We start from the raw sequence: 23,326 nt of genomic DNA, 5'->3' as shown, positions 1-23,326 counted from the left end.
GGCTATTTTCTTATACATCTGTTTCAAATTCCCAATACTGTTCCTGTTACTTCTTTCTTTTATAGTCAGCGTTGACTTCTCTTTTGTCTTTTTTACTTATTATTGTAAAATAAGAAATTCCCCCATTTAAAAATTATACTCTTCATAAGGCTTTTTAATGGCTAATGTATGTGACTACATTACAATTCACTTAACTAGAGAGATTGTCTTCCAGAGAACCCATTCCTCTGGGTTCTATACCTTTCCTCTCAAATGTGGCTAAGGGTTTCTGGATGCCACAGAATACATACCTGCATGTACATTACCATATGTAAAATAGATAGCCAGTGGGAGTTCCATGTATGATGCAAGGAACCCAAAGCTAGTGTTCTATAACAACCTAAGGGGTGGGAGGGAGGTTCAAGAGGGAGAGGACATATGTATACCTAATGCTAATTCTTGCTGATGTATGACAAAAACCATCACAATATTGTAAAGTAATTATCCTCTAAATTATATATATATATAAAATAAAGTAACCAATTTTCCACAAAATTAGAAGATGCATTGTAAGATGAACCCAGCTCAGACATTATGAAATAGAGCAAGAAATGTAAATAAAATTTTAAAATAAAGCAGGAAAAGGATATTTTAAATGAGATGAAATGTGATAGAAGAGAAAATTATTAACATTTGTGAAACGTCATCACAACCCGCAATGTGATGGTCATTTGCGATTCATATAATATTCGCATTGTGATGGCCATTTGCGATTCATACATTTGTCTTTTTGTGACTGGCTTATTTCACTTAGCATAATGTCCTCAAGGTTCATCCATGCTGTAGCTTGTGATAGAATTTCCTTCTTTTTTACGGACAGGTAATAATGTTCCTGTAAACCAGATTTTGTTTAGCCATTCATCTGGGGGTGGACATTTTTGTTGCTTCTACCTCTTGGTTACTATGAACAGTGGTGTCAGGAACATGGGTGTGAAAATATCTCTTTGAGATCCTGCATTCCACTTCTTTGGATGTACACCCAGCAGTGCGATTGCTGGATCATGTGATGGTTCTGTTTTTACCATTTTGAGGAAACTCCGTATTATTTTCCATAGCAGTATAATCCATTTAAAAAGGAGGAAGGTATACAAAGAAACATCCTATTTGCAGAAGGTCAGACTGGGCCAACACTCTTGATTCACAGGGCATAGAAATTCACTTAACAACGTCAATTGTTCCCATTCCTTTCCCTGACAAAGCCCTGAATTTTGTTCAGTTATCCACTTTTTCTTCAGGAGGCCCAGTACTCAAAGGAACTGAACCTCATTCCTGGCTTTGGGAGTGTGTCTTGCTTTCCCTGACTCGTGGTAATCCTGCCACCTTGCCGTTGAATGGTTCAGGAACTCAGGCTTCAGTCATTCATGCCACAGCTCCCTTGGGGAGTGTGATTGGCAGAGGAGTGGAACCTGTGACCTCAGCTGACCCCTCAGTCATCCTGAAGGGAAAGGTTTCTGTGGTGCAGTGGGTGAAAGGTGGTCTTTTTCTCCTGTAGAACATGAAGAAATGTGTGTCTGCATTTGCTCTCGTAAGCCATTTATTCACAGTGAGGACTCTAATCTAGAGACAAAACTGATACACAGAGGAAGACTGAACCGGGAGTGTCAGGGAAACGGAGGGAGGCCCTCATGGCAGTGGCCCTGCAGCCCGTTGAGCTCTGGACTGCCTGTTAATAAATTTATCTGTGTGTAATCTAGCCTCAGCTGGATTTTCGGTTATTTGCAGCCCTAAACATCCTAACTGATAGAACTCTCCTCTACTCTTGGGGAACCTCTGGGGGAAAGTGTGAGAATCAGCTCGTCATCTTAGAGCCCTGAGGTCTGCATCTCCTGTTTACACACTGGCTGGTCAGTGTCGCCTACCCGCTGCCAACTGAGGATGTCGCGCCTCGGGATATTTGAAAATCTGAGAGAAGAGTTCTGTTTTGCAGCTGAACGAGAGATGAGGAAAGGGGATATCCCTCCGCCAGCAGATGGCCTATGTCTAGATCTAATCTGGACGAGGAGAGGCTGTACCCTGGTGGTGGCTTTGAAGGAAGCAGACTGCAGGACCACTGCTCACCCACACTGAATTAGAACAAAAAAACAGCCTTCCCGAGACAGTTTACCTCCATATCATGATAAACTGTCACAATACTTTGTTTTTACCCACACTGAATTAGAACAAAAAAATAGCCTTCCCAAGACACTTTACCTCCATATCATGATAAACTGTCACTGCTGCTGCTGCTGCTGCTAAGTCGCTTCAGTCATGTCCGACTCTGTGCGACCCCGTAGATGGCAGCCCACCAGGCTCCCCCGTCCCTGGGATTCTCCAGGCAAGAACGCTGGAGTGGGTAGAAACTGTCACAACACTTTGTTTTTGTTAGCATAAAACATTTTCCTTTCATTTGCCAGAAAGCTGTCATAATGAATATACAATTGTATGCTATCTAGGGTGTGAATAGTTCTCAGATCTGCCACCACTGAGCCTGGCACCATCTGGACAAAGAACAGGTCAGCCTCTTAGAGACAGAATACAGAGCAGATGAGAAACTGGTGGAGACATACTTGCAGCTCAGACATAATTTTGATAAGTAAACACCTTTAACAGGTGAACTGGGTAAGGCAGGTTTTTCTTAATTTCTAATTTTAAAATAATTTCAAACTTATAAAAAATGATGCAAGAAAAAGTCACCCAGAACCAAAAATAAGTTCCCATATATCCTTCACCCAGTTTCCAAATGTTCACAATGCATAATGATAGTACAATTATGAAGAATAGAAAATTTTCTTACCATACTATTAACTGATATACAGATATTATTCAAATTTCCCTAATTGTCACACTGATTTTTTTTTTCCTGGTCCTGGATCCAATCCAGGATCATACATTACATTTAGTTGTCATATTTTTCTACCTTCTTCAGGCTGAGACACTTCCTCAATTTTTTTTTGTCTTTCATGACATTGATAATTTTGGGGAATACTAGCCAGTTACTTTGTAGAATGTCCTTCAAGTTGGGTCTGATGTACTTATGATTAAATTTAGCTTGTGCATTTTTGGCAGGAACACTACAGAAGTAATGCTGTGCGCTTCTCAGGGGATCATTTCAGGATTCACATGATATTGCTCTGTCTCATAACTAGTGATGTTAACTTGGATTACTTGGTTACGGTGATGTGAGCCTGCTTTCTGCACTATGAAGTTACTATTTTTATAGTTGAGTTTCTCATGTGGAGATACTTTTTAAATATCCATCTATCCTGTTTTTCATCAAATTTTCCCTCACTAATTCTACAATCCATTGATGGATTTTACCTAAATCAGTTATTATTGTGGCATTGGCCAAATGGTGAGACCAAGATTTGGGCTTTAGAATAAAGTTTGGAAAGAGTTTCCAAATGTAGGTAAGCAACATCTCACAACCTGCCAGTATAATCAATACTATAAAATGAGAGCAGGAATTTTGCAATCAGACAGATCCACCTTCAAATATTGGCTCTACTGTGTATTAGCTGTGTGATCTTAAGCCAACTAACCTCTCTGAGCATCAGTTCCCTTATTGGTAAAGTAGGGATGATGGAGTCCATTTTATAGAGTTTTTAGATGGTTATAATGAATAGAAAAACTTTTGCATAGTCTCTGTCACACCATAAATGCTCAGTAAATTTTAGCTATTATCATAATGATAATGGTTCATCTTCAGCAGAAAAAAAAACAAAAAAACAAAAAACAAAGGTACTTTCTTGGCATAGTTACTTATGGAAAAAGTGCCTTTTTTTCTTTCTTTTTAATTTTTAGCTTTTTGTTAAGTCTAGCTGGGAAGAATGTACTTCTGATGTACCAGTTAGATGGGCAAGAAGCAAGAATGAATACACATACACCATATGCCCAGCCCTTTGGATATGATGACAAAGGAAATATACTAGCTGTGATAAAAACTAATATAAACACAATATCCAGGATTATTGAGCACTTTGGCAGATACCACTGGATTGTTTGTTTGGTTTTTTTTGTTTTGTTTTGTTTTTGTTCTTTTTTTTTGTTTGTTTGTTTGTTTTTTAACCCAATAGCCAATCTCCCATTCACAGGAGAATTCTGCTCTATGAGTAAGTGGAAATGCGCTCAACTAAAAAAAAATTTTATTTCCCAAGTTCCTTTGCAACCAGAGGTGGCTAATATGACCAATAACAAAAGTCTGCTAGATATGACTTCTAAGAAGCTACTGAATTTTGATAAAAGGGACATAGCTGACATGTGCCTTTAAACCTTCACTCTCCATTTTCCTCCCTGGAACTCAGAAACAGTGCTTGTACTTGAAACAGCCACCTTGCAGCCTAGGGGCAGAAGGATACACACTGAAGATGGCAGAACAGTTAGAATGAAGAAGCCTGGTTCTTTATGCAACTTTAATTCTCTTATTAGAAGTGAGGAAACCCAAGGCTCAGAGGTGTTAAGCAAAGTATCCGTGGTCAGTTAGCTCTTAAGCACTGCAGCTGGGACTCAAATCTATGTCTATATGACTTCAAAGCTGTCTGCTTTCTACTACAATACAAGCTTCCTGGACTACCTTGGTGGTTCAGATGGTAAAGAATCTGCCTGCAATGCAGGAGATGTGGGTTCAGTCCCTGAGTCAGGAAGGTCCCATGGAGAAGGGAATGGCTACACACTTCAGTATTCTTGCCTGGTGAATTTCATGGATAGAGTAGCCTGATGGACTACAGTCCATGAAGTCTCAAAGAGTCGGACTCTACTGAGTGACTAACACTTTGACACTTTCACAGGCTTCCTGAAAGGATGAACATACTTAGAACCCTTTCTCCCCACGTTTACATATTATGATGGACAAAACAAAGTGTGATGGCAAAACAAAATATCCAGTGGCTGACAGGAAAGCCACAAACATTACTTACTCTTTCTCTTTGTTGAGGACCAGCAACCCGAGTCCGATAAGCAGACATGATCAGCAGTTCCCTGGCACTTCATCTCCTACTCATGCCAGTAACTAAGGCTTCAAACCATGATAAGAAACTTCTGACGAGTGTCACCAACAAATAGTTGCCACCTAGAGAGCACATCCAGAACATCCTGGCCTACGTCAGAGGTCACAAAGAAATGGTAGGTGTGTCTTGATTGCCTGATTTGGGTGCTTAGTTAATTGCTTGAGCTAAGAAATATCCCATAATAACTGAGATTCTTGCTGCTCTTACAAAACCGAGGCCTGAATTCCTGGGCGGCAACATTTGACTAGAGTGGCCCCCACTTCCAGTTCATCATTCCATTCCATACTGCTGCTCTGATGCTAAGCCAGAGTATTTGTTTCCAATTATCATCAGGTTTGTTCACTTCCTAGTGTCGACTGAAAAAAATGCACAAGGGAAGAGTTGTGAAGTTAAGTTTTTTGGGGGGCAAATTGAAGACTATAACCTGGGAGACGGTTTCTCAGGAAGCTCTAAGGAACTGCTCTGAAGAGGTAAAGGGGGAGGTCTGCATACATGTGGTTTGGGAGGTGGGGGTGATATGTGCAAACAAGCACATATTTTGGCAGAAGGTTACTGCTGGTCACAAGAAGGTTGGTGCTTGTCAAGAGGAGCAGATTTCTCCATTAATTATTTTAGTGCCTTTCTAGTTGTGAGCAGATACAAGAAATTCTGCTCATAAAATCTTCTGAAAATATCTAACTATCTGAAGGACTATTCTGCGAGTTTTTCCCCAGAGCACAGAGTACCTCATTCCTGATTGCCTCCCTGAACTCTTTTCATGGGCTGTAGGTCACCAACTGTGGTGGACCTAATCTTTGCAGAGGCAGATGGCAAATGACAAATTTCAGTTGGTAGTGTAAGAAAAAATGTTTTCTCTTTATTAAATATTTGATCTCTATCTGAAACAAAAATTGATAGAGCTATTTCTTATACCTGGCCCACTTAAGGCATTTTCAGTTACTTACCAGGAAGCACAGAATTGAAAGAACTCTCAGACATGTGCTTTCTAAATCTGTTGTCAGATTAACACCCCTCTGGCTCATTCACAGTCCCCCCATCTATATTACTTTCACGAGCCTTCTCAACAACTATTAAAGTTGGTATTGTATTATCTTTCTCACTGGGATAGGATAGGTGAGATGAATGTTTGGAAATCTTGTGTAATTATTGTGTTGGTTAGCATTTTGACTTCCATTTTGTTGATTTGCAAAGTTGTTTTCTCTGATTATTCTTTTTAGAAATCAGGAATGGAAGAGACTTTTCTGGTAGTTCAGTGGAGAAGACTTCTCACTCCCAATGCAGACTTGGCACAGCCAAATAAATAAATAGTAAATTTTTTAAAAAGCAAAAGGAATCTGTGAGAAGGTAGGCAACAGACTTTTGTGTCACCTAAATTGGTAACCTCACATCTTTACATCTTCACTACCCTCTTCCTTAGCATTATAAGTTCTGTGCCAGTCATGGTGCCAAGGGCATTAATTAATTTATTCATCATAATAACACTCTGAAATCTGTTGAAGGAAAAATTTTTTAAGTTGAGTCATGACTCACAAATATAAACATGTGTCTGGTTTTATTAATTTAATTAATGATATAATAACTAAGATGTTGCAGCCAGTCCAAATGAGAATCCAAAGAGCAAATACATTAAGCCATCAGGAATGCTTAAATGCACTTTATTGGTGTAAAACTGATCTTTATCCATGGGCATACCCCTGGACACAATTTGCATTTCTATGTATAAGAACATTTGCATTAGTCTGTTTTCTACGAATTGTAGAGTTGTAAAATAAGTCAAAGCCAATGAAATGCAGAGAATAAACTTCTAATAGATTAACAGATAGGACACCCAGTAATTTTTTCTCATTTCAAAGTATTTCACAATTTCCCCCCTCCCCCGAGAAGTACTTCTGTTCTCATTCCTTTCGTCCAATTAAGAAAATTGTAGTCAAAAGAGGTTAAGTAAATTTTCCAAGGTCTCATAGCTGGTAAATAGTGGAATCATGTTTAAGCTTCAGTCTTACTGAATCTGGCAAAAGTAATGCAGTTAATTAAATCATTTTCCCTCTTGGATTTATCATGCTTGAAAAGTTCAATTCAAAGCAAGCAAGAATCACAAAAAGGGAGCCCACTGTTTCTTGCTTTACCTATAGATGTTAGAAATTGGTAACCTGAATTCAGTAGAAGGAATTTTTTTTTTAAATATACAATGTTTAAATTTTTAAAAATTTTTTAAAAATGGGGCTTGCCTGGTAGCTCAGTGGTGAAGAATCCACCTGCCACGCAGGAGACATGGGTTCAATTCCTGATCCAGAAAGATCCCGCGTGCTGGGGAGCAACTAAGCCCATGAGCCACAACTAGTGAATCTGTGCTCCAGAGGCCGGGAGCCGCAGCCAAGAAGCCACCGCCTCACAACCAGAGAAAGGTCCATGTAGGAACCAAGACCCAGCACAGCCAAATAAATAAAAGTATTTAAAAAATGTATAATATGACTTATGACCATTATTAATTATCCATTGCTCAGCAGAAAACTGCCAAAAAATTAGTGGCTTAAAACAACAAGGAAAAAAGAAATAAGAATCTATTAACTCAGAGTCTTTGCTGGGTGGTTCTAGCTCACAGTCTCCCATGAGGTTGCAGATGTAATACCAGCCGCAGCTATATCATCTGAAGGCTCGATTGGAGACGGATGATTGATCAAGGTGGCACACTCGCATGGTGGGCAAGATGGTACGACTCTTGATGAGAGCTATCAGTAAACCTATGTAGGCTTCTTCACAGACTGCCTGAGTGTCCTCATTCCACAGTGGCTGACCTCCCCCAGGGTGTGTAATTCCAGACAAAGCAAGATAGTCTTTCATATGTCTTATGACCTGTCTTGGAAGTAGGTCACATATCATCAATCACTTCATATTTTGTTGGGTCATTCAGATCAGCTGTGACACAGTGATACATTTGGTATAAGTAACTACAAAAGGACATAAGTATTATGGTCAGAAGATCACTGGAGACCATCTCAGGGAATGTCTAATACATGAACATTTAAACATCACAGTTCAATTCAGTCGCTCAGTTGTATCTGACTCTTTACGACCACATGGACTGCAGAATGCCAAGCCTCCCTGTCCATCGCCAGCTCCCAGAGTTTACTCACTCGTCCATTGAATCATCCAACCATCTCATCCTCTGTCGTCCCCTTCTCCTCCTGCCTGCAATCTTTCTCAGCATCAGGGTCTTTTCAAATGAGTTAGTTCTTCACATCAGGTGGCCAGAGTATTGGAGATTCAACTTCAACATCAGTCCTTCCAATGAATATTCAGGACTGATTTCCTTTAGGATGGACTGGTTGGATCTCCTTGCAGTCCAAGGAACTCTCAAGAGTCTTCTCCAACACCACAGTTCGAAAGCATCAATTCTTCACCGTTCAGCCTTCTTTATAGTCCAACTCTCACATCCATACATGACTACTGGAAAAACCATAGCCTTGACTATGTACTTTATTGGCAAAGTAATGGCTCTGCTTTTTAATATGCTGTCTAGGTTGGTCATAGCTTTTCTTCCAAGGAGTAAGTGTCTTAATTTCATGGCTGCAGTCACCATCTGCAGTGGTTTTGGAGCCCCCCAAAATAAAGGCTGCCACTGTTTCCCCATCTATATGCCATGAAGTGATGGGACGAGATGCCACGATCTTAGTTTTCTGAATGTTGAGCTTTAAGCCAACTTTTTCACCCTCCTCTCACTTTCATCAAGAGGCTCTTTAGTTCTTCTTTGCTTTCAGCCATAAGGGTGGTGTCATCTGCATATCTAAGTTATTGATATTTCTCCCAGAAATCTTGATTCCAGCTTGTGCTTCATCCAGCCCAATGTCTCTCATAATGTACTCTGCATATAAGTTAAATAAGCAGGGTGACAATATATAACCTTGACGTACTCCTTTCCCTATTTGAAACCAATCTGTTGTTCCATGTCCACATCTAACTGTTCCCTCCTGACCTGCACACAGACTTCTAAAGAGGCAGGTCTTGAGAAAGACCTGGCTTTTGTGGTGATCTATACAGTCAAAGGGAGAAGGCAATGGCACCCCACTCCAGTACTCTTGCCTGGAAAATCCCATGGGCACAGGAGCCTGGTAGGCTGCAGTCCATGGGGTTGCTAAGAGTCAGACACGATTGAGCGACTTCACTTTCACTTCTCACGTTCATGCATTGGAAAAGGAAATGGCAACCCACTCCAGTGTTCTTGCCTGGAGAACCCCAGGGATGCGGAGCCTGGTAGGCTGCCATCTATGGGGTCTCACAGAGTTGGACATGACTGAAGCAACTTAGCAGCAGCAGCAGCAGCATACAGTCAAAGACTTTGGCATAGTCAATAAAGCAGAAATAGATGTTTTTCTGGAACTCTGTTGCTTTTTTGATAATCCAACAGATGATGGCAATTTGATCTCTGGTTCCTCTGCCTTTTCTAAATCCAGCTTGAACATCTGAAAGTTCATGGTTCATGTACTGTTAAAGCCTGGCTTGGAGAATTTTGAGCATTACTTTACTAGCGTGTGAGATGAGTGCAATTGTGCGGTAGTCTGGACATTCTTTGGCATTGCCTTTCTTTGGGATTGGAATGAAAACTGACCTTTTCCAGTCCTGTGGCCACTGCTGAGTTTTCCAAATTTGCTGGCATATTGAGTGCAGCACTTTCACAGCATCATCTTTTAGGATTTGAAATAGCTCAACTAGAGTTCCATCACCTTCACTAGCTTTGTTCATAGTGATGCTTCCTATGGCCCACTTGACTTTGCATTCCAGGATGCCTGGCTCTAGGTGAGTGATCACACCATCATGATTATCTGGGTTGTGAAGATCTTTTTTGTAGAGTTCTTCTGTGTATTGTTGCCACTTCTTCTTAATATATTCTGCTTCTGTTAGATCCATACCATTTCCGTCCTTTATTGTGCCCATCTTTGCATGAAATGTTCCCTTGGTATCTCTAATTTTCTTGAAGAGATTTCTAGTCTTTCCCATTCTATTGTTTTCCTCTATTTGTTTGCACTGATCGCTCAGGAAGGCTTTCTTATCTCTCCTTGCTCTTCTTTGGAACTCTGCATTCAAATGGGACTATCTTTCCTTTTCTCCTTTGCTTTTCACTTCTCTTCTTTTCACAGCTATTTGTAAGGCCTCCTCAGACAGCCATTTTGCTTTTCTGCATTTTTTTCTCTTGGGGATGGTCTTGATCCCTGTCTTCTGTACAGTGTCACAAACCTCTGTCCATAGTTCATCAGGCACTCTGTCTATCAGATCTAGTCCCTTAAATCTATTTCCCACTTCCACTATATAATCGTAAGAGATTTGATTAGGTCCTACCTGAATGGTCTAGTGGTTTTCCCTACTTTCTTCAAGTTAAGTCTGAATTTGGCAATAAAGAATTCATGATCTGAGCCACAGTCAGCTCCCGGTCTTAATTTTGCTGACTGTATAGAGCTTCTCCATCTTTGGCTGCAAAGAATATAATCAATCTGATTTGGGTATTGACCATCTGTTGATGCCCATATGTAGATTCTTCTCTTATGTTGTTGGAAGACAACATCACAAGACTTCGCATAAAACTCTGGATTTCTGGCTACTTTAGAAAAATCAGATCTGGCAACGCTGCATTCCCACCTGACAATAAGCAGTTTTAGTTGAGTGGCTGCTGCTCACTTTAGAAAGAATATGCACTTTCTGAATTCGTCCTGGTTCCTATTCAACTCACTTACATAACCTCCTGAGCTTTTGTGCCATATTGGTGATTTCTGACAAATGAAATGTATGCAGAGTGAGATACCACCACTCACAGACCCAACTCCTAAAACAACCCATATGATCATCTGTGCTCTCTGTCCTCTCCCAGCTGTCGGCTGTATATCTATACTCAGAGCACCCTTGGGAGTCATGCATTGAAGATGATAGGGCCTCTGTGAGCCTCCTCTCTGACTGCACAGCTCAGGGTTCCCTCTCCACACTCGCCCTCACCCGTACATTGGACTGTGGAGTGAAACATGAACTTGACTGTGTTTGTTGTCTTAAGGTACCGAGACTTGGAGGTTCGTTTTATGCAACTAGCATCAATACCATAACAAACAGCACAAATGGGACCTTGATGTGGGCGTTGCTGTTATTCAATCACTAAGTCATGTCCGACTCTTTGTGACCCCATGGCCTGCAGCACCTCAGGCTTCCCTGTCCTTCACTCTCTCTCAGAGTTTGCTCAGACTCGTGTCCATTGAGTCTGTGATGCTATCTAACCATCTCATTTTCTGCCACCCTCTACTCCTTTTGCCTTCAATCTTTCCCAGCCTCAGGGTCTTTTCCAATGAATCGGCTCTTTGCATCAGGTCGCCAGAGTATTGAAGCTTCAGCATCAGACTTTCCAATGAATATTCAGGGTTGATTTTCTTTAGGATTGACTGGTTTGATCTCCTTGCAGTCCCAGGGGTTCTCAAGAGTCTTCTCCAGTATTACAATTTAAAGGCGGGAACTCCTAAAATAAAAAATCCAGAAAACCTAAAATAAGTGGCACTGGCTTAGCGTGCCAGTTGTGGGAAGAAAGGAAACTGATCCTGGAGGCAGAAAAGGTGGCAATGCATACGGTGCCTGGCAAAAACTTGGCAAGAATTCTCAGTTGAGAGGCCAGCCATATGCTTCCTGACTGTCAGCTCCAAGAGAAGCAGTTGGAAGGAATCAAACTGTTAGTGCGTTTTGGCCACACGTGGCTGGCACATTTGGGCAGTTTGCAGGAAGAAGTGAAAGAAAATAGAAAAACTACATAAATTGGAAGTCTTGAAGTAGACGACATCTAGACCTCAAATGGTAGAAAACGAAAGTGAGAAAATTGTGAGCAACAAAGAACTGCTAGGTCACCACCACCTCTGGTACAGATCACCTCCCAGGTGTGGCTTTCCATTTCGATCCTGACATCGTCCAGGTGGCTACCATTAAGATGAGGGAGGCATGAGGATAAGGGAAAAAGATATAAAGGATGTTGAGAACACTGCCTGGGACACTGTTTGGTCTTCAGTTTGTGGCATAGGAACCGTCTAGAAGGAAATCAATGGGAAGTCTGTTAGGTTTTTGCACAAATGATATTTCCAAAGAAAACAGAAGTCTGGGACAGAGACGAGTCAAGGCACAAAACAGGACTTCCCTGGTGGTACAGGGAATAAGAATCCACCGCCAATGCAGGGGACATGGGTTCCATCCCTGGTCCGGAAAGTCTTCACACGCTGCAGGGCAACTAAGCCTGTGCACCGCAATGGCTGAGCCCTGACTCTAGAAATCCTGCTCTGTAACAAGAGAAGCCGCTGCACCTTGATGAAGAGTAGTAGCCTCTGCTTCCCCCAACTAGAGAAAGCCTGTGAGTAGCAACGCAGAGCCAAAGCAACCAAAAATAAATAAATTTTAGAAAAAGGTACAAAGCAACATCCAGCCTTGGACTTACAGGTTTCCATGAGAGGGAGGCAGACTACAAAATCTGCATAGTGTCAGAGATAATTTACTCCTCATCACCCACTTCAGATATTGCCACAAAGGATAGATAATGAACAATGAAGAGAATTCCAGAAGAGTGGAACCAGGAGTCACAGAGAAATATGGACAAGATAATGCCTCTCATAGAGGAGAGAGAGAGTCCAATCAAAAGACATCTTCCAGTGCTTTCTGGTCAGGGAAATGTCACAACGCCTGACCAACCACTTTGGACCACCGTCTCCTTTCTTTTACTTCTTCCTTTTCCAGATGGGACCCTGAGGTTCCTTGTCTCTGTTCGCCAGTGTATATTTGGGGATGAGGAAGGAGCAGGGGGCAGACGACTCCTCTTTTTAGTTTGTAAAGTACTCAACCAAAAAGAACAACTTGTGAACCAAATAGAGCTGGCTCAGCATCACCCAGGCCTGCTGCTGCTGCTGCTGCTAAGTCGCTTCAGTCGTGTCCGACTCTGTGCGACCCCATAGACGGCAGCCCACCAGGCTCCCCTGTCCCTGGGATTCTCCAGGCAAGAACACTGGAGTGGGTTGCCTTTTCCTTCTCCAAAGCATGAAAGTGAAAAGTGAAAGTGAAGTCGCTCAGTTGTGTCCGACTCTTAGCATGCACTGCAGCCTACCAGGCTCCTCCATCCATGGGATTTTCCAGGCAAGAGTACTGGAGTGGGGTGCCATTGCCTTCTCCAACACCAAGGTCTAGAGCTTTGGATAATGTTCTAGGAAGTGAGTGGGGAGGAGTTTATTCTACAAATGGGAGAAATAATGAAATGTAGTTACTGACCATGTATTTTCCATGGTCATTTCGTTTTCTTCCTAGGCATTAAGTTCAACTACACTTCTCAGGCTCTTCTGCAACTGGGCTGGGTATGCAGAGGGAACACGTGACTGAGTTCTGCCCAATGAGATGTGGCCAGAGTTGATGTATGCTGTTTCCAGTTTTGGTCCCTAAAACACCACCACCATCCTTTCTACTCTCTTTTGTCCCTCTTCTGCTAGCTCATGTCAACATCTAGGGCACCACTAGTTTCCAAATGAACTACACAGACCAGGCACCGCCCCAGCTGACAACATTGAACTCTTTGAGAACAGCGAACATACTTTTATTGCATTAAGTCACTGAGTTTTAGATTTATTTATTTACACAGAAACTAGTATAAAGTATGCTAATAAAATTTCCAGTATACTAATTGAACATGCTACATGTTATATGACCAATGGACTGTTTAATGTTTGTTCAGAAATTCCAGACCTTTTAAATACATTATTTCACCTGTTAGATGATTGCAGCCCAACTGACTTGATAAATTTTAATTTTCTGAAGGTTGCATTTCTGACACAAATATACCCACCCGTAATGGAATAATGCAGAGAAGGTAATGGCACCCCACTCCAGTATTCTTGCCTGGAAAATCCCATGGACGGAGGAGCCTGGTGGGCTGCAGTCCATGGGGTCGGTAAGAGTCGGACACAACTGAGCGACTTCACTTTCACTTTTCACTTTCATGCATTGGAGAAGGAAATGGCAATCCACTCCAGTGTTCTTGCCTGGAGAATCCCAGGGATGGGGGAGCCTGGTGGGCTGCCGTCTATGGGGTTGCATAGAGTAGGACACGACTGAAGCAACTTAGCAGCAGCAGCAGCAATGGAATAATGAATATCATACCTCAATGGGCCTGAGGAGTGGGCAAAAAAGGGATGCCATGGGAAGTAGATAAACCCTTAAAACTGTTTTTGGGTATGGTCCTAGGTCCAATCCTGAGTCAACATCATAGATGGTCTGTCATCTAACATCCAACCAGGGTGTTCAGAAGAGAGAGAAGAAGAAGCAGAGAAGCTAATCAGAGGACAGTGAGGCAACACAGACATTAGCAATGGCACGAAGCCATCACCACCTTAGGCTGGCAAGAACCAGGGAGAAAGCGATAGAATCAGATCCCAGGAGTTACAGTCACCAAGAAGAAGACAGAGTTAAGGCAGGCGTGTCCGTAGGTGATGGAGATCCCAGAAGAGGGTCAGCAACTTCAGGGAGATGCCTTCCTACACAACGAGGGAGGGAAGAGAAGATTCTGCCATTCTCACCAACATCTCCCACTGACTAAGCCTGCTGGAAGACAGCTGACCCTGGACCCCAAGAGAGTTGGCTTTCTGGAGCCAGCCCCCTGCCTCATCAGGCAGGGCAGGGGCATGGCAGGCAACAGATCTGAGCACATAACCATAAGACCCACAGAAACTGGTTTAAAAAAAAAAAAAAACAGATATAGAACATTCTATTCTCCATAAAAATAAAAGCTCAAGTGTCAGAGCAACTTAAAAGAGTGTTGCAATCAAAGGTGGGATATTTTTAAATGTCTTGCTTTTGAGAGGTCCTGTTCCAGTTGTTGGGATTTAAGGCATCACTTTTTTCATGTTTTATGTTAGATCATGGAGAAGCCAGCATGTGGGTGAACTTCTTTATCCTGTGTCCTCTCACCCCCTGTTATTCTGCAAAAGCTCTACCATGTTACTTCCTTTATACTGCTGACTATAAACTGTAGGTGTTTTATTTGTTCACTTGTTAAATGGGTCTGATTGCCTTACTGGTTGTAGGCCTCAGGATGTTTTCCTGAGCACAATACCTGTAGATGCTCACAGAAGATATTGTATAAGTATTCATTGAATAAATGAATGAAGTAGATACCACTATTATCCCCATTGTATACAGTGCCATCCAATATGGTAGCTACTGGGCCCATATTACTATTTGAGTTTAAATGGTTCAGCTACTATGGGAAACAATATGGCTGTACTTTAGTGTATACTTACAAATTTGCTAAGTATACACGAAAGTATAAGTAAGTAGATGTTATATTAAGTGTTTTGATCATCATCATCATATAATAAGAGGGAAAGGGCAGAAGGAGACTTTTGGAGGTGATGGATAAATTTGTGCCAAATTGTGATGATTTGACAGGTATATACTACTTATCTCTAAACTCATCAAGTGGTATACATTAAATATGTACAGTTTTTATCTGTCAATCATAGCTCAATAAAGTGATTTTTAAAATAAGCTAGCTTTTTAAATGTCAATTAATTAAAACATAAATACAATTTAAAATCCAGTTCTTTTGTCACATTAGTACTCAGAAATGATGCATGGCCAGTGACATATTTACCTCATCACAAAATTCTTGGAAAGTGCCAGATAATAGAGGAAGCTGGCTGAAAGGAGGAGCTGGGATTCAAGGCTATGTCTGAGTGACTTCAAAGATGGAACTCTTAACCACGTAAAGTAGTATCACTGTTATTATTAGTTGCTTAGTACTGTTTTCAGTTTTGAAGGATTTATAGTCCTTCAAAGGACTGGCTGCCTCCTGGGGTAAACAGTTGTCCCATGGGGTTTGCTGGAAACAGAAAACTCTGAGGCAAACAGGGCTACTTTATCATCAAGATTCTCAGTTGAGGTTATTGCAGGCAAATAGATGGACTTACTCAGCTCCATTTCAGCGCCCTGTAACATGCCGTATACAATACAAAAAAGATCTTAATGACCCAGATAACCACAATGGTGTGATCACGCCCCCAGAGCCAGACATCCTGGAATGCGAAGTCCAGGTGGGCCTTAGGAAGCATCACTACAAACAAAGCTACTGCCGGTGATGGAATTCCAGTTGAGCTATTTTAAATCCTAAAAGATGATGCTGTGAAAGTGCTACACTTGATATGCCAGCAAATTTGGAAAACTCAGCAGTGGCCACAGGACTAGAAAAGGTCAATTTTCATTCTAATCCCAAAGAAAGCCAATGCCAAAGAATGCCAATGCCAAGGAATGTCCAAACTATCACACAATTGCACTCATCTCATACACTAGCAAAATAATGCTCAAAATTCTCCAAGCTAGGCTTCAACAGTACATGAATTGAGAACTTCCAGATGTTCAGGCCAGATTTAGAAAAGGCAAAGGAACCAGAGATCTATTTCCAGTATCTGTTGGATCCTAGGAAAAAACAAGAGAATTGCAGAAAAATATCTACTCCTGCTTCACTGACTACACCAAAGCCTTTGACTGTGTGGATCACAGCAAACTGCAGAAAATTCTTAAAGAGATGGGAATACTAGACCACCTTACCTGTCTTCCTGAGAAATCTGCATGCAGGTCAAGAAGCAACAGTTAGAACCAGACATGAAACAACAGACTGGTTCCAAATTGGGAAAGGAGTACATCAAGACTGCATATTGTCACCCTGCTTATTTAACTTATGTGCAGAGTACATCATGTGAAATGCCAGGTTGGATGAAGCACAAGCTGGAATCAAGATTGCTGGAAGAAATATCAATAACCTCAGATATGCAGATGACACCACCCTTATGGCAGAAAATGAAGAGGAACTAAAGAGCCTCTTGATGAAAGGGAAAGAGGAAAGTGAAACAGCTGGCTTAAAACTCGGCGTTCTAAAACTAAGATCACGGCATCTGATCCCATCACTTCATGGCAAATAGATGGGGAAACAATGGAAACAGTGACAGACTTTATTTTCTTGGGCTCCAAAATCACTGTGAACAGTGACTGCAGCCATGAAATTAAAAGACACTTGCTCCTTGGAAGAAAAGCTGTGACCAACCTAGACAGCATATTAAAAAGCAGAGACATTACTTTGCTGTCAAAGGTCCATCTAGTCAAAGCTATAGTTTTTCCAGTAGTCATGTATGGATGTGAGAGTTGGACTATAAAGAAAACTGAGGGCCAAAGAATTGATGCTTCTGAACTGTGGTATTGGAGAAGACTCTTGAGAGTCCCTTGGACTGCAAGGAGATCCAACCAGTCAATCCCAAAGGAGATCAGTCCTGAATATTCATTGGAAGGACTGATGCTGAAGCTGAAACTCCAATACTTTGGCCACCTGATGAGAAGAGCTGACTCATTGGGAAGCCCCTGATGTAAGATTGAAGGCAGTAGGAAAAGGGGACGACAGAGGATGAGATGGTTGGATGGCATCACCGACTCAGTGGACATGAGTTTGAGTAAGCTCCAGGAGTTGGTGATGGACAGGGAAGCCTGGTGTGCTGCAGTTCATGGGGTCACAAAAAGTCAGCCATTACTGAGCAATGGAACTGAGCTAAACATGCCGTATCACTTGCTACACGTGAGAAAATTGAAGATGTCGGTTTCCCAGGCCCTGTTAGTGCCCGGGTCCTGTACACCACTTAGCTCTGCCAAGCAGATGCAGCTGGACAGCATGTGGAAGTCCAGACGGAGGAGGAGGCCCGACTTCTGCCGTTTTGTGTGGTGGGCAGTGCCATGGCAGCAGGGGTCCTGGTGTCTTGTCCTGGACACCATGGATTTGGAGAGACAGAATATAGGGCATGAATTCTGTAAGTTTCCATTCAGCCTGAGACAGTCAGCCCTGGACCCAGGGGTGCGATGACCCCCTGGTTTCTTGGTTTACTATTGTACTAGAAGTAGCAGCTCCCTTAGAGCAGTTCACTTAGGAAGCTGATCCTGTGGTGGGATTCACTGCTGGGAGCTCAGCCTAGAGGCCGTTCCTTTAGCCTTTCAGAGATTTTTATTCACCCAGTTCCCTGTACTAACTCATTTTATGTAGGAATGAGTTAAAGCAGCTTTTATATTTGCAGCTGAAGAAACTTCCAGATTCAGAAGGGACTTCACTCAGAAAACAGGAAAACTATAAGACAAATTTGAATGTCCTGAATGCTGAGACCCTAATCAAAGACTCTTCCTTCCACTGCTGTCATTCTCAAAGGAAAATGCTTACCCCTTATTCATCAGCATCCCCCCAAATATTGGAACTTTGGTGATGAAGAGATGAATATATACATATGTGTATATATTCATATGTATATATACACACACATACACATATGGATATAGAAGTAGGCTTCCCAGGTAGCACAGTGGTAAGAGTCCACCTGTCAATGCAGGAGACGCAAGAGACCAGGTTCCGTTCCTGAGTCAGAAAATCCCCTAGAGTAGGAAAGGGCAACCTGCTCCAGTATTCTTGCCTGGAAAATTCCATGGACAGAGGAGGGAGCCTGGTGGGCCACAGTCTATGGGGTCCCAAAGAGTCAAACACACACACACATAGATACAGGTATATCTATTCCTCTTCCATGTGCTGGAATGCTCTTCTAAACCTCTCTTCACAATGCTTCACACCTCAGTCTCTCAACCCTCAGAAACCGGTATCTGTGTGGCTTCCTCAACTACCTGCATCTAAACAGGTTCCTTTCTTCCAATACTCTGTCACATCATTTCGTTTAATTTTTATGTTACTTAACACAGGCTGTATTTATTGTTTATTTTCTGACTTTCCTTGTCCCTCTCCCCAAAGGAATGTGTGCTCCGGAATAGGAAGGACTTTTCTGTCTTGCTCCTCACTGTAACTGGAACAATGGTTTGCACATCGTTTTAAAATATTTGTTGAATAGATATACAAAATAGAAAAATGGCAATAGCTGGCACATTTTTTTAAAGGGGCAGAAGCCCTTTTGGAGAAGTAAAGGGACTCAATAAGTTTAAAAGGCACTGTTGTGTGGGCAGTGGAATAGTATATCAGTTTGCAACCGTGGTGTAAAATCTGCAGGTGACAGCAGGTACACCATCTTTTGGGAGGGCAGCATGGTGGTTGAGTTACAAAATGTGAAGTTCTAGGGCCACCCAGACCTGACTCAAATGTCTGTTAGATTTTCTGCTGTGTGAACTTGGACCCATTAGCCTGTCTAAGTTCTAGTTTCCTCATACAAAATATGAGCTAATAATAGTATCCAAATCCTACTCACATGACTACCTTGCTAATTAAAAAAGATGACACTTACAGTGTGCTTAGTCCAGTGTATGGCCTGTAAGAACTCAATAAATGTTAGATAATAAGCCTACTATCAATTTGCTAAAGCCAGATACATCCCTAAACTTATGCCCAGTACTTGGGGGTCACTCTGATTATAGCTTATCAGATTCCTAGGTAGTCACACTCCCATCTCCCTTCACCAAATCATTATTGATAGGTGCTCAAAAAATATTAGTAACAGAAAGTTAGTTCATGTGGGGTGTGTTTCATTCCTGTACACACAGTTATTACTGTAGTGGCAGCTGCTGATGTTATGTTTTTCCACTGCTATTGACCAAAAAATAGAAACAACAACAACAAAAAAACTAAAATATTTCATCAAGCCATATAGAAAAAACAGTAAAAGAACGGGATTGGCCTAACCCCTCTCCAGTGGTTCATTTAGGTGAATAATCTTCCTGACATTCGATTTGCCCTATTGAGAGGAACAGGGTCAATTCATCTTTTCAGTCAGCAAGTATTTATGAAGTGCCTACATATTTATGACATAAGAGAGCCTAAGAATGCCTTGTCCACTTCCACCTCCACCTTCAGTTCAGTTCAGTTCAGTCGCTCAGTCGTGTCTGACTCTTTGCAACCCCATGAATTGCAGCACGCCAGGCCTCCCTGTCCATCACCATCTCCTGGAGTTCACTCAAACTCACGTTCATCAAGTCAGTGATGCCATCCAGCCATCTCATCCTCTGTCATCCCCTTCTCCTCCTGCCCCCAATCCCTCCCAGCATCAGAGTCTTTTCCAATGAGTCAGCTCTTCACATGAGGTGGCCAAAGTACTGGAGTTTCAGCTTTAGCATCATTCCTTCCAAAGAACACCCAGGGCTGATCTCCTTCAGAATGGACTGGTTGGATCTCCTTGCAGTCCAAGGGACTCTCAAGAGTCTTCTCAAACACCACAGTTAACCTCCACCTTAGTTAACTTGTATTCAACTTCATAATTCAGCAAATGCCATTTCATCTACTAAAGTTTAAGACAAGTCCAGGTCACCCTGGTATGTGCCCTCATGGCACTGAGAGTCTTTCCATTTTTGCATTTCTCGGAATGATAGTTACACTTTTGCTGTTGTGGTGATTAGGTGCTTAAGGCCTGTCCATTCTGTAATCTGGATAAGGATGGGAACTTTGTTTTTGCCTAAGAGTATATCCTTGGTACTTAGTATGGTACCTTCTGTGTAGTAGTTGCTCAGTTCTGAAGAAAGGAGAAGAGGGAGGCTCTGATGAAGTGGTCCTCAGAATCTCTCCATAACACTGTTACTCACAGGGCAATTTTTGTTGGGTTTTGGTGGCCTTTGACTCCCTGAAGCAGCGCTACTCCCTAGGGCCCTGAAGAAAGCAATATGAAAAGCACTGTCTTTGAAAACAGCACAGTACTTGAAAATAGCCTCCTGAGGTGCCTCATGCGAATCTCTAAGAAAGGCACCGACGCCAATAGCAAGAGAGGCAAAAATGAAAGAAAGAAGTCATCTTGGGTCAATATTATTCTGACAGTTAAAATTCTAGTAATTCTTTTTAAACTATGTCTTGAAGAGTATCCTTTCCCAAGCTCATACTGTGTCGTCAGTGTGGTTATTAAGTGGTAGAAAGCTTGGGCACATTGGACTTTATTTCCATTTTAGCAAGGAACTAGAATTTCTACAGCGATCACGTGTAGTGATGGCATGGTGGACAGGTTTTAATCTGTGTCTTCAAAAAAATTAAAAGTAAATTAAAAGTCTAATTTATAGTAGTTAAAAACTAGCGCTGACCTCCCTCTTTTTATGGGGGGAGGGGAAGAGAGAGAGAGAGGGAGGAAAGAAGGAAAGTGGTAAGGCTGAGTTGGACTGAAACAGACAAATATTGATATGGTTTACATATCAGTGTAAGTACAAGAATGTCATGATCATATCTACATTTTTAAAGGATCACCCTTCTTAAATATAAATCCCAGACAGAATATAAGTAAAAGGTCTTGCTCCTTTTCTGCATATTTTATCTTGCATGCTGAAACCACCAGATTCCCAGTTGCCCAGACTGGAAACATAAAAATTATCCTGGCCTTACCTCTTCCTCGTTCTGCAGTTGGTTACTAAGTCCTATAAATTCTTTAAACAGTTTTTGAGTCCACTTGGTGATCTCATTCTGAATGGTATGTCCTTCACTTAGTCCCATCTCACGTCTTTCCTGGTGGTTTCCAGTAGTCTATCTGGTCCCTCCAACTAGGAAGCTCCTCTCCTATTGTATTCTCCAGACTGATGCCAGAGATCCTTCCAGAATGCAAATCTAGGAGTTTTTCCACCATCTAAAACTCTTCAGTGGTTTCTCGTGGCTTTCAGGAAAAAAGTCTGAATTGATTCCTGTGGTACAGAAAGCCATCTGAGATTTGGACCCCATCCCACCTTTTTGGGCATCACTCACCTCCTCCCTCGGTAGGTTGCCTTTCAGCCTTGTTGATCTCCTGGCAGGTTCCCAAGCATGCCAGATGGTTTCAAACCACCCGCAGGGTCTCCACTCCCTCAGTTCTGAATGGATTTTCTTCAGCCTTCCATGATGAAATTCCATCATTGGTCAAACTTCAGTTTAAGGGTCATTTCCTCCCTGAAGCCTATTTTAACACCCATCTCAGCCCCATCTTCCTCTTCTCTTCCCTGTTCCATCATTGCTCACTCTCTGGAGTCCTTTGGAGTTCCCTTCCATAGTATAGGTGACACACTTTGTTTCATTCACTGCAAAATTCACCGTGAAGACAAGCGGGCCTCAGGAAGCGAGCTCTACCCTTAGGATATGTATATATTTCTGTATGTATGTTATTTTCAACAAGAAGTTTAAAAGGAAAAACTCCCTAGGTTATTCTTACGTACCCATATGATGGAGAATCATTGACTTATCTCTCTGTCTCTGTCTCTCTCTTTCTATGAATTGTAAGCCCTTAGAGGGCAATGAAGCCATTTGTTTTAACTTTGTACTTACTCCCAGCATTTATTTTACTGCCTACAACTTAGTGCACTCATAATAAATGACTGGTAAATAAATGAATGAACAGAGGGAAAGAGTGCCTTGTGGGTTCTTCCTCCCTCTCTCTCTTCCAAACATTATTTGTTCCATTCCCCTGCTGGAGCACATCGTATAGTTCATACCTCAAAATTACGCCTCCAAACCGCAACCTCCCTGTGCCCCCCTGACTCCCTCACACCCCATAAACCTGTGATATGCCGCCTGGCTTCCTCTCTATCACATGCAAGGTATAACTGATTCAAGGCACCCAGAGCAAAGACGGGAGAAAAGAAGCAGGTAGAGAATGTTCTGTCCCCAGTACCAGTGCTCCTGCCCTACCTGGGTCTGAGCCACCTGGCTCAGCCCTTCCTCACCATGCCTGGGAATCATGCTGGAGAGGATATGTCCTTGGATACACTGCATTGCTAAATCTACTCTCTGCATTTCTGCTCTAAAGAGCTTCCTAAACTACTGAGCTTAAATTATGTCAGAATTTGAAAGCTTTATATTTGAATATTTAGGAGTGACAATCCAGGCGTTTTGTTTTTAGCAAATTTACAGTAGAAAGTGAGAGACACCTTGGGGAAATATCACCCGAGTCATTTTTTCAGTCACAAATAATTACCAAGAGCTTCCTAGGGATACAGTTATGAAAGAGAGTCATCTGCCTTAATGGAGATTACAGTGTAGTGGCGGGAGACGCACAATCAAATAACATTGAGCATTTTTTATAGCACTTATGATGGGCTGGACACTTTACATATCCATTCATTTTATCACTGTAACAACTCCGTGATGTCCTATTATACCCCCATTGTGGTGTTACAAACTGAGAGTCATGAAGGTCAAGCGTAGGAGGAGGGAGCTCTAATCTTGTTCTAAGGGTCAGGGAAGGCTACTTTAAGAGGTTGAAGTAGAGATCTGAAGACTGAGTTGGAATCTGGTAAACAAAGACACCTGGGAACACACAAGGGAACACAGCAGATGAGAAGGGATGTTCGTGTGT

The sequence above is a fragment of the Budorcas taxicolor genome, chromosome 23 (assembly GCF_023091745.1).
Source record: "Budorcas taxicolor isolate Tak-1 chromosome 23, Takin1.1, whole genome shotgun sequence".
Lineage (NCBI taxonomy): Eukaryota > Metazoa > Chordata > Mammalia > Artiodactyla > Bovidae > Budorcas > Budorcas taxicolor.
The sequence above is the reverse complement of the archived record's forward strand: the minus strand, read 5'-3'. Positions refer to the sequence as shown.